Source organism: Mycteria americana, assembly GCF_035582795.1.
Source record: "Mycteria americana isolate JAX WOST 10 ecotype Jacksonville Zoo and Gardens chromosome Z unlocalized genomic scaffold, USCA_MyAme_1.0 Scaffold_18, whole genome shotgun sequence".
Lineage (NCBI taxonomy): Eukaryota > Metazoa > Chordata > Aves > Ciconiiformes > Ciconiidae > Mycteria > Mycteria americana.
Window position 1 is genome coordinate 410,118 of NW_027445436.1, and position 18,619 is coordinate 428,736.

Here is an 18,619-nt window from a genome sequence, read left to right on the forward strand (position 1 = left end):
AAAACTAGAATACAGAGATTTTGGTGTTAAAATTGTAAGTGCATATGTGCTGAAACTGCCACAGCCCTTTTAATGGTCATGCTTCAGAAAGAGATGCTGGGAGTTACTGGTAGAGATCAGCTTCCTGCTGTGAGCATAATTTTGAGGTTTTGAACTTCCAATATATCATAAGACAGTGCCAGCCACTGAATTACGCTGCTGAATTTCTTAGCAGAGCTCCTAAAATTGTCACAGTAATTATTTTCAAGGTTTTTTCCAAATATGCCACTTTGGGAATCTGTTTCTGTGACCCAGTTTCCAAGAAGGCCTTGCATAAATTCCAGATACAAACAGTAAAAAAAAGCCCTAAAATGTGCTGAAGTAAGCACTTTACTAGCTTCCCCCCTTTCTACCAAAAACAGCAAGTCAGATCACAAATTATTGCACCATATGGTCCACCCTTCCAGGACTTCTCTTGCTCAAACCTAATATATGACCTTAAAAAGTTACATAAGATCACACTTTTTGAAGTCAGTGTGCCTCAGTTTGCCATTTTTATTGAATATACCAGTTCGAAGCTCCTGTAGATATAAGGGATTCTCCTAAGCCTTCAACTGTTCTCTGAAAATCTGATCTTCTTAAATGGAACAGTTAAAAAATAAACTCAGAGACCAGTTTTGAAAAATGTGGATTGTAACCCATGGGCCATTATTGTCTGGTCTGGGAATCTGCAAAGTAATATGAGGTTTTAATCAGAGTCAGCTGGAACTTGGCTTTCTAGCACTGAAGGACAGTTCAGACTCCAACAGCAACAGTCCTTCTCAAGGTCATGCAAAATATTTCCATTGAACTGCCATTGCAAAATTCCCAGATATCCAGAAATCACAGTTATATTTCATTTCCATCTTTTTGAAAGGTTCAAAGCTTCTAAAGACTAAAGCACAAAAGCCTGCAAATTCCTAGACCAAGGCCACAAGACTGCTGAAATGCTAATAAGTGAACTTGGGATCACTGGGCTCTGGGACAATCCAGCTAAAGACAAGAGAACCTGGCAGTGCTTAGGAGCAGCATGACCACACCAAGATTTCCAAAATAGGGCAAGAAATAAGTCAATTTCAGATGTTTTAATAAACAGAAAGACTGCCTGCTTTCCATCAGAGTTCCATCAATTCTGAACATGTTCCCACAAAATGCTTCAATTTTGACCAATAGATATACTGTCATTAAAAATAAAAATTAAAAGCATTCTGGTGAAAAATTCCCCAATTTTCATTTTTTCAAACACATTTTTTGCTTCATCTTTCAAAAATGAAATCTCTTTAGTATGAAAGACCACAAAACAGCAAGTGGTAAACCAACACATAGTGATTGCCCTCAAAAACAATTTTGAGCAGTGAGGTTCTTTTTGGCACTTTTTCAGGAGCTGCACAGAGGAAAGGCCAGTTGCTTTCAGTTCAGAGCAATATGAGTCATTTATCACTGAAAGACCCACTAAACACAAACAAGATCCTGCAGAAACCTGTAAGGAGTGAGAATGTTACTGAAAGCATCAAAGTATCTGCCCTCTGTGAGAGGCTTCTGAAAAGATAGTGACCAAGACACCTTCTCGGTACTGACTCTGGTTTTCAAGGTTGAATCTTGTCTTAAGAGGTACATGCATAAATACATTCTGGTCCTGCAGAGCAGAGGTGTTGGTTTGCCAGTGAAATAGCATATTTGGAGGCAAAGCCTAAGGTGAATAAATGAGCTGGGTTTCGCTTACGGCAATGACTCTGTATCAAAGGAGATTTTTGCACTCTAAATTCATTACAAAGGAGTCCACCTCCCCCTCTGCCCTCTCACATGTGTTGATCCAACATCTTCTTGCTGCTGAGCATCACCACTCGATAAACCATAACCGGACCTTCACTCCTGCCCTGAGCAGAACTGCGGAGCAGCAATGACCTTTCTTCTGAATGAAGCCCGTTTGTGGGGACTCCTCCATAACTTCTTGATGCTGGGCAACCTAATCAGGGTGCTCCTGCACTAAGCTCCTGTACTAAGGGCCTAAGATAGGAATATTATTCTAATTTTTAAAAAGAAAAAAAAAAAAGGTTGTGCATCGTTATTTAAAAAAAAATTGTTTACATTTTAAAAAATTTTGTATAAGATGAAGGAGTGGAATAGCTGATCCTGTTCTTAGGGCAATATTGCTCTTTCCCTGTGTCCACTGAAGACAAAACTACCAGCTGCAGCAGAGCCATAAAGGGCAGCTTTCGTCCCCCTGCAAGTGATAATGTAAATCAGTCAAGACATAGGTAGCCAGTGCAGGATGGATATTAGCACTGACTTTTCCTTCAGTTGCATTTATTTTACCCTTTAATTTGGTAAGTGAGCAAAACAGATGAGAGAAACTTTCAAAAAGGGACCTGAAGTGAGGAGCAATTTAATGGCCAGCACTGTAATGACGTGGCCTTTGCTCTTGGCCAGGAGCAGTATAGGGGACATAGAGCTGGTACCGGCCCCAGCATCCTAACAGAATGAAAGTCTGTCCCCTTCATAAGACCATGTCCAAAAAACTGGACAGGTCTCAAATTATTCCTTTCCTGTGGCAGCTGAATTACAGCATTTCCCTTTAAAAGAGCTGCAATATGTACCAAAAGCAGCTGTTTTGGAGGCAGGCCTGTTTCTGGGGGCTCCTGCCCTGAAGCAGTCCGAGGGGGTGTGGGTGATGCTGTGGACTATTACAGGAACAGGGGGAGCAAGGGGGAAGGATTTCTAGGGAACCTGGCAGTGTTTCAGATAGACATTTTTGCTGCATAATTGGAGAAGTTATGGCTGACATTTTCCTTTCTGCCTGCCCCATTTCTCTTTCTTGGTGGAGCCAAGGGCCCTGGGTCCACATCAGCTGTGTGCAAGCAAATGCCCCTGAAGTCACTGGAAACTGCTCTTACAGCATCTATCCCCGAGAGCATCATGAGCAGGATGTTATTTTTACCGCATCTCTATTTCTGATCTCTCCTTGTTCATGTAAAGTGCATACATGTGTTTATGAACTGCTTGTTGCAAAGATAAGGGAATGTGGGATGCTGACCAATCCCTTTTTCCATTACTCCTTTGTTTCCTGCTCCTCTTTTATGCTGCTTTTCTGTCTCCTGTTTTTGCTTTTTTTCCATCTCCTTTCTTCTATGGCAATGAGCAGGGTTTGCTCCTCAGCACATGCCAGTCAGGCCCTGCAGGCTTTACCCTCACTGCTCAATAAGAAATACATTTAAAAAAAAAAAAAAAGAGAGAAAGAAATATTTGGTATCTAAAAGCAGCTCATATTAAGCCACACAGATACTATGCCCCATGCTATAACATTAACTTAATGTGGAGCTTAACCTGAGATTGAATCACAGCTGCGCATTTTGAGGGTCATTATTCCTTGGCACTAAAGCAACCATTTCAGATGAGCACCGAAAAGAAGCACATCCTGCACACTCCTGGTACAACAGGAACAACATTTCTATACTCTGTAAATGTGGGATCCAGGGTGCTATTAATCCCCAGTATCTAAATACCTCTTCACAATTGAAAAAGATCATGACTATGCATTTGTAGTTGTTGTTTCAGATCCGCACCATGACAAGTGGCATGGTGGGACACCTGCTGTCGGACTACTGCATCCCGGTGTGCCGGCACCAGGTGGGGGACTCCATGGAGATCTGAAATGCTCACCAGGCCACTGGCGGGCAGCCATCCTGCCCTGGCCCATGAGACGCCCAGGATCTCCCAGCTAAAGTGATAATGCATCTCTGAAGGAAACATAAGTGTTCAAGAAGTGCTATTCAAATTTATGATGGAGTAGAGTATCTCTCTCCACTAGCAGAGCTCAAATGCTTCAACTTTGTTGAAAGCAAGTATAGAAGGCATTACTCTGGTGTCAGCTGGGTATTTTTGAAAATCCCATCTTTATGCGGTGTGAGTCACACTCACCAAAGTGATTAGGAGTCTCATGACTCAAATGGATTTTACACAAGATCTAGATTAATTCTTCAGCTTCTTTTGTGATTAAGTTGAGCAATGTAAATCCATTTGTTTCTGTCATAATACCATAATGTATTTGCTTTTTTCTGAACATATGGATATGAATATTTTTGCACAAACTTAAAATCCACCTCCAAAAAATACTATGATTATGGTTTCGATTTTTTTGCAAAGGTATTTGTGTAGACATGTAGATCTATTCAGAAACTAAAGAGAATCAAGAATATTGATGGAAACTACAGAAATAATTTGGGTTGTACAAAAGGATTAAAAAACCCTTGGGTGTTCTTTTGTCAAAAGAGTAAATTTACTTTCAGGTTTTTTGAGAACAGAAGTGTTTTGTTTTTTAAGTTGACCTCAAACATTCTGGATGTCTTACATTACTGTGAAACAGCACCTTTCCAGGAACACATCATGTTGCATATCAGAGTAAAGAGTTCCCCACTGGAGAAATCAGTACCATTTGTTGCAGTACTTCCCTTTGGGATTTCTTTATTTTGCTACATTTGTTGATGTTGTTGTGTGCTTTGGTTTGTAGTAAAAACAGATTTAAGGCTGTTTTCTTAAATCAGCCTTGATAATTTATAAGCTTGTGCTAGAAACAGGGTTATCTTAGATTTTGGTAAATAGAGCAGGCTCAAAGGCAGTGTTCTCAGTGGGTAAATAGCTGGATGGGTAAATGCAAGTGTACTTGGATTTGGATAAGTGCTACAAAATATAGCTTAAATGTCAAACAGCTGAAGTCAGTCTGCACAGCAAGAACATATGCCAAGAAGCTGTGTAGGGCTGATGGTACTTTTTAAGCACTGAGATCTGACATTAGATCAGGCCTGACTCTGCTCAGAAGTGGGGAATGGAAATCTCACTGACAGTTTCATGGAGAGCAGCATCAGCTCCCTGCCACCACACTGCCACTGAAACCATCTGCAGATAATTGTCCAGGGAATAGATGGTTTAAATCTGGCCTTTGAAAGCACTCTGCTGTGGTAGCAGGGAACAGAAGATTTCTTTGATACCATTCTGGTTAAAGAAACATTAACAATATGTGACTCAGCATAAAGGTTAACATAGTTGGAAGGAAGCCAAGAAAATAGCTTTAACTGATTTTCTTTTTCCCTTTGTGCCCACAACAGCAAATGAAAGTTCAAAGCATGTGTCAAAGAACTATCTGCCTGAGTTTCACATGGTGATGCTATTTGCTGTGAATTAGGTTTCAGAAGGCTACATTTGGGCACTTCAAAACAAGATGCTGTCTGGCTGATACCCTTTGGTACCCAAGCACAGGTATCACTCTGAATTATTTTCCTTCCCTCATTAGAAAAGGAGAATTTCAATAATACCATAAGTGACTGCTTTCACATTTATTGCCTGCATAGGGATTTGAAAGCTGGGCTGATTTCATACAGTGGACAGAGTTGAGATCTGGCCAGGATGGACATTGTCTGAGCTCACAACAGGTCTGAGCCAGACCCCATAAATGTGGGATGGGAGAGGGGTGGGAAACTATAGGCGCAATGTTCCTACTATTCTCTGTAACACCTAATTATTGGAGCAAGGCCAGTCTCTGCTTGCTTGGCTTATCTGGCTAAGCCCTGGAGAGATACTGTTGGCTGCTTGAAGCTTTCCTAGTCTTATCCCCAGGATATTGGCTGGCTCCTGACAGATGAAGCATGCAGCAATCTGTCTTCTCTCTTCCCTGGCTCAGACATGGCTCACTGAGCAAGTTCTCTCTGGAAAATGCTCTGTGGTTTGGGTGCAGTTTCTGGCACCATGCTCCTTCCTCTCTTTCTGGTCTTCTTTTGCTCTGAATAGAAGAACTTGTAAGCCCTTTTCCCTAGACAGACCTGGAGAGGTCTTGGGACTCACATCATTTTCCAATGGACTCTATTTCCATATTTTCTCACCAACCTGTACAATTCCTAAGGATGTTTTCCAAAACAAGAAAAGGAAGCTCACAGTCATTTCTGGTTTGTAGACTCTAATCCAGACCAACCACATCTTGCAGTCAAAAGCTGTCTGGTTGCTATTTTATCTGCTAGAGTTTTCCTGCCAGAGGTTCTTCATATAAATTAAATCCAGTGGTTGCATAAGTATAAATTCAGCTACTTTCCATCATGGTCACTTAAAACATGTTTAAAAAGAAGGAAACTACATGTCCATCAGCCTCTGCAGGCTGAGGCCTCCAGCCATCCCTGTCCTCATTGATGAAGAGAAGCGGAGGTTGTTACCCAGCACTGCCAGCATCTGAGACATCTCAGCCTTGCCTGTAACCCGGGGTTTTTGGCATCCTGGTTAGGTGACGCTCATATCCTGAAGCTTTGCTTCAGAGGTAGCTTGAGTCAGCCCACGTGGCACAACACGGAGCCGGGCAGAAATACCTGAACTGGCTCTAAATGATTGCGCTCAGATACAGCAGCAGGGTAGTTATGTTCACGTGAAGATTTATTATATTGTCCTGGACTTCTGTTACTTGTTCAAAACCCTTGGACAGAGCCCTAAGTTCAATGCCAGCACATCTGAGATCTGTTACTGAAGTGAGAATGGGGCTTTAGCCACACTTCACCAAGTACCCATCGCTGGCTGCAACAACACGATGACCATCCGCTGTCTGTGTCTGCATTATACATAAAAAAAGGCAACCTGCTTCCTCCACACAAACTAGAAATAATGCCTGGAACATTTTAAAGCATTCAACAAAGCTTAAAACGATCATTTAGCGTGAATAAAATATTTATATATCGGTGTAAAATTCAGGTTCTATTAAAGAAGAAACTGCAATCCTCATCCTTAGCCCAAGAAGCAATTAAAAAAATTTCACAGGACATTTATTTTCTGAACAGCAAGAACTCTGTAGTGCTGTCAAAGATAAGAAATTAGGAATACCTTGATATGCTGTGTTTGACTACAGCTTAATAATGGCTTCTAAAACACTCAAAATAGATTTTTTTCATGGTTCAAGGAACAGATGTATCTAGAATCAATTTGCAGTGAGGGCCAAAGATTAAAAAAAGAAATTAACTCTGGGATTTCTTTCCTCTGTTGTGCTAAAAATGGTGACCTTCGGGACATTTTGCAGAAGCCATCTTTTGGTTTGAGTGTTTGCTTTTCTTTGACTCTTTTTATAACACTCTGGAGAGGCTCAGGCTCCTTCTCAGCTCCGTTCTTTGTCCAATTTGTAAAGATGGCAAACTTTCCTGGTAGAGCAATTCTTATAGTAGCTAGGGATAGCTCACTCTGCTCTAAAAAGTGCAGTTTACAGGTCACTGTGGCAATGCACCCTGTATTTTAAATTAATTTAATGTGCCTTTTTGTACAGTTCTTCCTACTGCCCTTACTGTGAGTGAAAAGATGGTGTCCTGCACAGACGTGAGCAAAGAGACCCTGCACTCCTTGCACGACACCCGGGTTTGCTCAGTGACGTGTCAAACTAGTACAGGAAACAACTTCTCTGTAAGCAATAATACTGGTCCACATGCTGCTCCAGTTCACTAGCTGTAGCAAAGAAATCACATTTTCAGCTACCATGTTGAAAATGAGAGTTTGTTCCCTTTTGCAAAAACTAAGTCATCCAGCTTTTCCTGGGATACAAATGGAAGATGTGTTTGTCCCTGTTGGGAGAACTGGTCTGTGCTGGGTCTGTTCAGTTCTACATGGCCTCACTCCAGCATAGGCTGTCTCACCTAGACGTGATATCTATTTAAGGCATGTAGGTTGCATTTTGAAAAGATTAAGCTATTGTGACTGTTCAATTGTAACTTGGAAATTAAATTCATTTGGCTGCCCAGGTACTGACTGAGTCCCTGATGTCTGTTCTGTTTGAAGAACAGTCTTTGTCTTCAAGATAAAACTATTTATGTCTGGTTTCCTATCAGCTTATACTTGCTTTTCCTCCCAAAATCTTTTGTGTGGATTTTTTTTAAAGGACTGACTGCAGCAATACAGGTAATAATACATGTGTTTCAATGTTTGTCTATTATTGCTATTCAGCTTTATAGCCAGCGGAGTAAAGTTCTATGTTAATTTCCCCTAGATCCTTTGTTAAATCAACAATTTCCTTTTTTAAAATTTGATTTAGGCATCTAGGAACAGATTTACAAAGATATTTAGGTGTCCTAAGAGATAGGTACACACCTAACAGATTTTTCTGAGATTTCTGAAAAGAACAAGGTACATAACTCCTTTTTTAAGGCATGAGCAGCCTTGATTCAAAAATAGAAGCTTAGACTCTCAAATTGGTCAGAAACTTTACCTAAGTAACAGCAAATGTTAGGGGTTTGGGTTTTTTTCCTTTTAAAATATTATTTTAAAATATAAATTTTAAAATATTAAAATATTAATCCTTTTAAAATATTATAATATTATTTAATAGTTAATTTAGATTGATTATTCTTGTCTGGGGATATCACAGTCCAGGTCTTTTGGAAACTTTGCCAGCTGAGTCACTGTATTGAACAGTTTGTATTTATCTGGATGTTTTTCACAGCTTCAACATCAAGATTTCTAAACTGAGATGAAATATTAATAAAGGGATAAAACAGGACACTTTCTCTTTCTAAATAGATATTCCTTAGGTAGATATTCCTCAAGTAATCATGCCTTGTTTTAATTACATTAAAAACATGCTGGATTTTAAAGTCATATTCTCCAGAGTGACACAAAGCATGACAGCATGGCAGAGAAAAAAGAACAGGGCAAAGTTATTCAAGATAATGGAGTAATTTATCATATTGGATGAAGAAGTCAATCCTCTAATAGGAACAATTACATGTGTGTTTTACTGCACACAGCTGGATTATTTGTCTCCCAGTAGCATTTCTATTTGGAGAGCCCTAAACTTTAAGTGGATCCAGAAGGAATGTTGCTCAAACCAAACTGTCTATTCACCAAGGAAATTAGAAATCTTTGCATCAGCTGAGTCACATGTTCTTTAGAAGCTTGTATTTACAGCTTCATGTTTCTTATTTTGCCACTGCGATGTTATGACTGAGACTGCTGTCTCAGTGGTCTGGAGACAATACTTGGATTCATATTTTTCTCACTTACAGAAGTAATGATGAAGACGTTCACTCTGATAATGAGAGCCTGGCCTTAGTCTCTTCAGACTGCTTTTTCTCAAGTGGTGATTTTTTTGAACACTGACTATGCTGAGGAGTCCAACAGAACTCGTATCCATCTGGACTGATGTGGAGCCATTCTTAAAAAGATGATAATGATAATGAGCTGTGAAAATAAAGTGATCTAACCTTTGAAAATACAGAATGAGAGATTTATTGTCACTCACATTGTATCTTTAAGACCTACACTTGAGCTTATTAGACTGTTGTAATTGTTCTCAGTGTGACTGACTATGCTGCTTTTCAGAAGTGATAAGGATAAAGCAAAGATAAACCATTAGCAGTCACTGGACTGCTGGCTAAAACATATACCCCCAACTCATAACAAATACAGATATCAATTTACTGAGGAGAAGAGAGAAATGAAAAAAGGGTGGTGACTGTGACGGAGGATTTATCCTGGCTCTTCATAATACAAAAAACATTAAGATCAAACATCAGAAAACTACAGGGAATCCCAACCATAAAGATAATTTTTTTTCAGATTATTTTTTTAACAAAATTATAAAATGTGGTTTCAGTCCTGAACTTGACAATACATTTTTATGCCCATTTTATAGCAGCAAGCAAGTGGAAGACATGTCAGAGTTGGCGCATGTGTGCAAGTGACACATCTGCTCACATGGTGGTGTTAGGGCTACCTGCTCCCAGATTCTCCTGTCCATGCTTCCTGGATCTCAGAAACCAGTGGCACAACATTGCTGCTCCTGTGCCCAGTCCCGCTGACTGAGGAAGAGCTAGTTAAATGTCTTGCCTTTGCACTACCCCAGCCACAGAGGATAATTTGCTCCAAGCACTACTAGAATGCAGACTCTGAGTCAGACATCCTAGGCAGACTTACTCTTAGCCCACAATGTTTTCTAAAACCGTAGATCCTGTGTTTCAAAGCCCTTGAAAAGGGACTTCAGGTTGGCTGGGAGCAGGAATGTATGATGTGATTTCTGCCTGAAGGACCATACTAAAACAGGCTAAAGGAGTGGAGAGGAGGATGAAAAGAAGAAAAGCTCAGAAGAGAGCAGCTGCCTTACAGTTCAGCAACAAATGACTTCTTTGAGTTTAATCTTTTCTGCAAATGGAAAAGGAGATGGCTGAGATGAGAGAAAGGGATGGGGACAGGTCGCTGGGTAAGGAGATCGACTAGAGGAGCAGAGCACATGAGAAACATCATGTCTGCTGATAGGGGGAGGATAAGGTTGCAAACAGGAAGCTGTTCACAGATAGATATGGTTCATCTGATGGGCCATACCATAATTTGTCATATTTGAAACTGTCAACATGATGAGAGAAGTGGGTGATAGATGGACTGAAAGTCATTCAAAAACAAATTTCAGGTTATTCAGGTGTGGGCAGAGAGCTGAGAGAGCTGGGTGGTGCAGACAGCAGGAGCTCCATAATATAAGGATCATAAAAAGTAGGACAGGAAAGGATTTCCAGCTGACACAATCAACTACCACAAAGCCACATGTAAAGATTAAATAACTGGGAGAGTTGACTGAGGCTTCTGGATAGAAGAAGGGCAGGAGAACAAGGATATTTGGTAAAGGAATCAAAGCAAGAGAAGAGTGCTGGTAGAGAGGAGTCGGCAGCAGAAGGCAGGAGGAGAGGAGAAAGGAGGTGGATGCTGTATTCTTCAGCAGACATATGGGACTGGGAATATTAAAGAGGAAATGACAGATGGTACAGCTCAAAGAGAAGATACCAGGTTGAATGCTAGTGGAGTTTCTCATGGTCAGCCACATGACTGAGGTTCTTAAATATTTACATTAACAAACTTAACTCAAAAGGTAGGAGAGTGCACAGGAACAAATGACATTCTTTACTTGAGTAACAGATGGGAGGAAATTCATTATTTCCGGGACATGCAAGGCCTGGGAATAAAGAACATGACCAAAGAAGACGCTTGTCATCAGCTGGGAATATCTGGAGAGGAGAGCAACCCACAAATATGAGATTACCACAGGATAACAATGAAATTTCAAAGTGATGCATTTATAATAAAAGGCAAGAACATTCCCAGGATTTACCCAGAGAGAAACATTTTTGTATTGTGCAAGATATTGATGATAATGTGTTTATTTTGTGCTCCAGTCATCCCTATTTAATAAAGATTCAAAATAGACCAAATGCAAAGACTGGCTGCTAAGGTGGCCAGAGGAATGGCCAGACTCTCAGTTAGCTGTCACATTAGCTGCTAGTTTTATTTGCCAAGTTCCAATGCTTAAAGAAAAAAATATTGGCATTTCCCCAAATTCCATAATTCTGGTCTCAGCTGGCCTCTGAGGCTTTGGTCTAGATCAGCTCTGTCTCTTTGTTTAGGCTTGGCAGCCACTGCCGATCTGCAGTGATCAAAGGCAGGAAGCATCCAGCACACCCTCATCCCCAGACTTCTGGCCCTGTTGCAACATAGTCCCTGAACAGACCCTGAAATATGGTTCCCTGCGCTGTGATGTATTGCACACCCACACAGAGGCTTGCTGACTTCACTACGCCTCTGCCCATGCATTGTTTTCCTTCCATAGGTAGGGCGCTTAGTATAGGAGAAACTTCATACCATTTAGAATTCTCCAGCAGTAGAAAAAAGTAAGTATTGGACTTAGGCAGCCTTTTGTGTCTTTGAAATACACAAAGTTGTTCTGAAATATGTTTGTTTTGGTTTTGTTTTTTCCCCAAGCAAATGCAAATCTTTACTTGGTTTGGGTTTTGCAATATAAATTCAGGTTTTGTCTTTCTTCCAAGACTGTGTGATGACAGGGGAACTGCTCAATGATGATGTCATGATAGACTAAAGAGAATACAATTGAGCAATTTGTCAGGAAACCTGACTTTTCGTTGGACTGTACACAATCCTTTGTTTTTGACTATTTAACCACTCCAATACAGTGACTGATATTTTTGCTATTTCAACTAAGGCATGACAGGTCACAGTAAAATTCCTAAAAACTCTTTAGAGTTTCTCACAAGGTAAAGAAGGGACAAAAAAACAGAGTGTCAAAATGGTTCGGAAGACCATAGACTCTCACTTCAATATATAACATGTTTAAATTGATCTAACTGAACAGGAACCCATTTAGGCTAAAATAATAACAAACTAATGTCAGGTAAAAAAAACCCTAACAATCCTAGTATTTCCAAAGCAAAGCATCAAATAGAATATTCTTCAGTGTTCATAAACTGACAAAAAAATGACACTTTTAAAGTCCCCTTCAAGTCCACTTTTGAAATACTCTGCAGCAGATCTGTGCTCTCAAATTTTGTTTCTAGGCATAATTAAGAAACAGTGTCTAATATTGTGGAAAAGATAGTATGGGTGGATGCTTGACATTTCTGAAAACTGTACTTTTGTCAAAAATGGAAAAATAACTTGAATTTAATTATTGCTTTATTAAAGGAAATATGCTGTTTGAATACTCTTCCTATAAAAAACTACCACAACTACAGTTTTTGTCATCAATTTCTGGTCTGATCACAAGTTATTAGCAAGGTGGTGATACCAATGGGTCTGAAAAATCTAGAAAGACATATGATCATGAATTTTCAATGTGAAGCCACCCAGCCTCCAAGAAAAGCCAATAGGTGTTAAAAAACATTAAGCTGTATGTTGCCAAGTGTACATTCCTTGCTCACTTTTTCCACACCAATATCACCTCTTGGTATTTTTAACGATCATCACGAGTATTCCATTCCAAAGTCTACTGCAAGTTCTTTTGAAACATTCATGTGCTTAAGCCTTTAAGAATGAAGTACTAATATACATACTATACTGGACTACTTACACCTCTCTTCTTATGTATCCAGCCATGAGGCCTGAGCCTTATCTGTTGCAGCAAAGAACTCCACAGGTTGATCATTTGTGGCATAAAAGATACTTGTGTGTGCATGTGTGATTTCATTTTCTTTAACTTAATTTGATTGACATCTATTTTTGTGATGGCTTGAAAACAAAGCTGTACTCATGGTGAAGTCTCAAAAAGATTTCTCTCACTCTGTGTCACGGGAAAAAATGGACAACTGAGTCAACATGAAATTCCTGTTCAATCTAAAATTTATTTAAGTTTGATTCTCCTCCTTAAGGGAAGAAAATTGTAAAACTGACTGCATTATTTAAAAGCAAATTTACCTTTTTCATGGGAGGCTGTGTTCCCTTTCTTAAGGTATTTGTGTGTTATCGTAAATCCCACCTGAAGTGCATGGGTTACATTTTTTTCTGGATTTGACTATTGAAAGAACAGCATCTATACAGATATTTTGAGGTGTTTATACTGTAATGATGAAGGCTTAAATTGTCTATTTATCTATATTTTATGTCTGTGAATATATGATTTTGTTTGGTCCCCTGGGTAATTCATAATTTTTTTTTTTCACTTTGTCTATGTCTTCCTTCTATTTTAGTTCTGGAAAATCAAGGAAATCTCTGTATCCAGTTTTATAGGATTTATTTATTAAAATTAAAAGATTCAAAGTTAGATATGAAAATTTAGACAGCTGTGTCTATTCTCTAATTTTTTTCTGTAGTTTTTTAAACTGCTTGCATTTCTGTCATGAGAATCCTCTTCTGATAAAATCCTAACAGCTACCTGTGTGCCTTTGATAGCTGAAATGTTGCTTTTGAAGATAAAATACAAATGCAAGTTCTTTTGTACGTGCAACTGCACTACAGAAATGAGACACATCATTAAACTAATTAAATTGTGTATCCTTTTTTGTCCTACTTTTTCTTTTTGGCTTCCTTCCCTACTACAACATAGAACTGAAGAATATCATAAGGTCTAGTTTGCCATACCCTAATATTTTCAGCTTAGTATTTTGCTCTCTGCAGTCTCCTGAGTATTGATATTCCTGCTTGTCCTTATAAAAGTATGTATAAATCCTGCTTTTCTTGCTGAGCTCCATTTCACTTTGAGAGAGGCATGAGGATGATAATTTTTTGCAGATTGGGTAGATATAAGTACTGATAGATGAAAAATGGAAGTGGTCATTTCATTCTGAATCATGACAATATCCCCAGATTTTTAATTTCCCATAGAACGCAAAGTCCAAATATATTAGTTTTTAAAAACATTGAGGCATCTGCTTTTCACATCTTCAGAATGTTAGTTTGTGAAATATTTACCTGGAAGGGACGGATGGCACATGCAGTTCAAACTTTTCTGAAACATTTCTTTTTAAAATACTCCACATGCTTAACCTTTCAACTTGCATTTTTCTCAGATCAGGAAACAGGAAGAAAGCAAGGTTAGACTTTGTCTCATGGAGGTTGTACATATATCCTAAGATGGGAAATGACGGAGACTGTGGTGAGACAGCTGTGAACGAGTGTGTGAACAGAAAAGGACCTGTCGTCTCACACCTCTATATCTCACTCCTCTTTTGGAGGAAGCTAGGCAGGGCATTTCTCTGCCAGCTGCCAGTGGGGCTGGTACAGGGGATGCTCATTGCAGCATCTGAGGAGATGCAGACAGTGCAGGATGAATCCATGAGGCTGCAAAATGCTGTGGCACAGAGAAGCCCCACTGGTGGCACACGGAAACTGTGGGACCAATCCCATCCCAGACGTACACTGGAAAAAGATGGCTTGTCTGTATGTCTAGATAATATGGTCCCCGCTAAGTTGCACAGCCACTTCCCATAGGTGAGGAAGAAAAGAGACCAATAGCTAAAACTCAGCTAACCAGAAACAGTGCACATTGTGTTTACCAAAAAACACAGGCTGGGCTGTGTGAAAGACCATATGGAAACAGCCTGACAAACCCTGAAAACTGATCAATTGAAACTGAACTATAATATACTATTTAGTTAACCTCTTTCCAAATTATTCCATTGATTTAATAAAATAAGCTTTTTTTCTTTATTGAACCACATTCTTTTGGGAGAAATATGATTCAAATTATTAATATCCTCCCATTAACCAGTATCAACAGTATCTGCTTCCCAGGATAAAATTTCTATTAGGTGTATTGGCTCAAACTCTTAGCTTAATTGTCTTTTATGGTCTTTGCTGATAATTTGGCCCTCTATATTCATTTGATATGACTAAAAAAAAAATTTTCTTTCATTGTTTTTCCACTGTTACCTAGGTAAGACTAAACCTAGTAGATGAAAATGAGCTTGACTGCAGAGAACAGAGCAAAGTACCTGAGAACATACCTCAAAACTAGTGCAGTGATATGTGATTAGAGGCTTAGTCAATGCCTACATGGATATGCTGTAGTGTTCTTGAGCATGCTTTCCATTTTCAAGCACACAAAATGTGCAGCAATGCAGGTACTGCATGTGAAGCCAGTCCATTTTTGCATCTATTGTATGATATGCTCAGGGTGATACTAAACCCAGACTTCACCAATCACTGCTTCACAAAGAACTGAAAGAACCAACAGAATATTTCTGAGGACTTTTTGACTGAATTATATAAAACACACCTTCCACTCTTGGTTATATAGGTTAGCTTATGTTTACATTTCATGCTCAGAGATCACTGGCAATGAACATCTGCCAGAGAGCAGTGCACGTGCATCGGCAGGCAGCCACACTGGAATCTGTGAATCATAGAATCATAGAATCATTGAATCATTAAGGTTGGAAAAGATCTTTAGAATCATCTAGTCCAACGGTCAACCCAACACCTCCATGCCTACTAAACCATGTCCTGAAGTGCCATATCTACATGTTTTTTGAACTCCTCCAGGGATGGTGACTCCACCACCTCTCTGGGCAGCCTGTTCCAATGCTTGACCACCCTTTCAGTAAAGAAATTTTCCCTAATATCCAGTCTAAACCTCCCCTGGCCCAACTTGAAGCCATTTCCTCTCATCCTATGGCTTGTTACTTGGGAGAAGAGACTGACACCCACCTCACTACAACCTCCTTTCAGGTAGTTGTAGAGAGCGATAAGGTCTCCCCTGAGCCTCCGCTTCTCCAGCCTAAACAATCTCAGTTCCCTCAGCTGCTCCTCATAAGACTTTTTCTCCAGACCCTTCACCAGTGAAGGCAGCAAGGTCCCGGTTTCCCTGGTCACCCTCTGTGTATTTACATGCCAGTGTAATGCAAATGACTAATGAGCTGCTGTGCATTGACAGAGATGAGAGAAAAAGTTTCATAGTTTATATCTTTGCATTTTTAGGTCATGCTTTGAATAAGTACATTAGAAGTTGTCAAAAGGTTTAACACTAGAGATGGATGAACTGAAGAACCAGCAGAATCAGCAAAATATGTGGGACCAAAATTGGGTATATTCATCATTTCTGATGTTGGACGACAGATTGGCAAGGCATGGGCTGACTTCTTGATTGGACTATCACATGATAGTGATGAGGAGAGGATGTGTGTGATGATGAGATGTTCTTGCTTAAGAGATGAGTCCTGCGTACTTTCTGTGTCCATTTGCAGCACAGTGGGGAGGATGCTGGTGATGAATGCAGGTCTGTGTCCCCACAGGAGCAGCACCTAAGCTCAGAACTCACGTTTGAAGTGAGCTGGAGTTTTTAACCTGACAGCAAAATGTAAATCAGAATTTATTGGTCCTCTTGGTGTTCAAAATGATGAACTTGGTCCATGAGGGCACAGCCATTTATAGTTAGGTACATTTTAAAAAGAAAAAAAAATAAACCAAGCAGAATTTTAAAATAAAACCTCCATCTCCAAATAGGAAAGATGGTGGCCAACTGTCCAGGCAAGGTCACTTCTCAGTCATATTTTGACTCTAAATTGTGATGATGTAAGAGTTATCTGAGAGAACATTAGGAGGAAGATATGATCTGTAACTTTTCTGCTGTTACATTTTCTGATATTTCCAGGAGGTGTCATCATACAGGTGAAAACACATAAAAATGTATTCTTCTTCCCTTTTGGAAAACCCTAGGCTGCTGCTTGAGCTTTCCCATTTCCATTTCCATTTTTTACTGGAAGTCTCTGTTTACTTAAGTCAATTTAAATGATCCATCAGATGAATCACTGCATTTTAAATGCTGGCAGGAGGGGCATTATGAAAGGCATCAGTTTGCTTAAGGTCCCTTATATACGCAGTCTGCAAAAACAAACTCCATACAATTTCACAAGGATAGCTGGAGTGCAAATGATTGAGTAATGAAGACACTAAAAAACCCACAATAATTTGGCTTCATTAGCCAGTCCTTTCCATAACAAAAAAACCATATCCATAAATGACAAGGGGTACATATTTTATTATTTGTATCCCTTTCATCATGAATTTGGGAGAATATAAAGTAAAAACATATTAGACTTCTTATGCTTGCACTTTACATACTGCAGCAGTCCTAAGTGGATTGTGATACTGAACATCCCCATGATGTTGCACACCACTGATGATGGTGGTGTGGAGCACTCCAAATTTATCAGCTGCTGCCTGCCTCTGGATAGCATTGCATCAGCTTCATTAATCACCAGTTTCCTTGAGCAAGGCCTCACTTCTGAACTGTGTGGGCAGCTCTATCAGGTTGCTGAGCTGCTTCTGGTACCACGGGTGGTAGTTATTTCCTCCAAGAAGGCTCTGCCCAGATTATAACAGAGACAGAGCAAGTGGCAACCATGGCGAAATCAGGCCAACCAGCAGTAGGCACAGAGAAGACCCTGGAGGGTCAGGCACCTGGAATTATCATCCTAGAGTTATTGATTATTGGCAGGTCTTGTCACAAATAAGAGCCTGCAATGAGCCACAGGCATGAATCCCACTTAGATGGTTGCATGTAAATGTGGTTGTTAAAATTACATGTTCTACATGAAGAACAATGTGTGAAATGCTGTGAATAGCTTATGAATATCCCCTGGCCAGGAAGAAAACTTGATGGATTATAGAGGTGGATGATTTATTAACTGTTTAATTAAGCACAAGGATAGTTAAGAATCCTGGCATAAGTATGTCAAACCTATCTCCCAATTACGAAAAGGAATATGTTTTTACTTGAGAAGGAAAAGGTTTAGAAGAGCAAAGGATATGACTCTGAATGAATCCTTGATTAACCCATGAAGAGACTAAGTAGAAAACGTCCTGCCCCCCCCCCCCCCGAAACTGCAGTTTTCTTCACTGACTGCAAGTTTAGGATTTAAAGATTGTAATGTATGCCACAGGTTTGGTGATTGGCTAAACAGTTTGCTAGCAGTTACCAGACAGCAAGGAAAGCCTTGGAGAAGTAGATACATGCATGGTTTGCTTTTCTCCTTGTTCATAACTTCTGTAACCGTGTTGGCTATATTTGGATTTTGTAAATAAAATGCTTTTACTTGCTTTTACCCTAACCTGGCCAGGAGCAAGGATGATTTCAAAGTATCTGGCAAACATCAAAGCACATCATCCAGACAGGCACACGGACCTTCACATCTGGTGCTGGCTCACTCCTGCAGAGCAAAGCATTCCAATACATTTCTGCAGGGTAGCTAAAACCGGGGTACAAATTATCTCCATTAAGCTGTAGAGGTGCTTTTGGCAGTTAGTTTCTATGGTATGGGCTTTGCAGATCAGAGGAGCAGAGATAAGTTCTGGTCCTGGTGGTGTCAGGAAAATTGCT

At 39.8% G+C, this 18,619-nt stretch overlaps 1 long non-coding RNA gene across 2 annotated transcripts in view; it reads right to left on the reverse strand.

Annotated features, from left to right (window-relative positions):
* LOC142402955 (uncharacterized) overlaps nucleotides 1-18,619 on the reverse strand; it is a 904,242-nt gene that overhangs the window by 280,951 nt on the left and 604,672 nt on the right. The window lies entirely within an intron of this gene.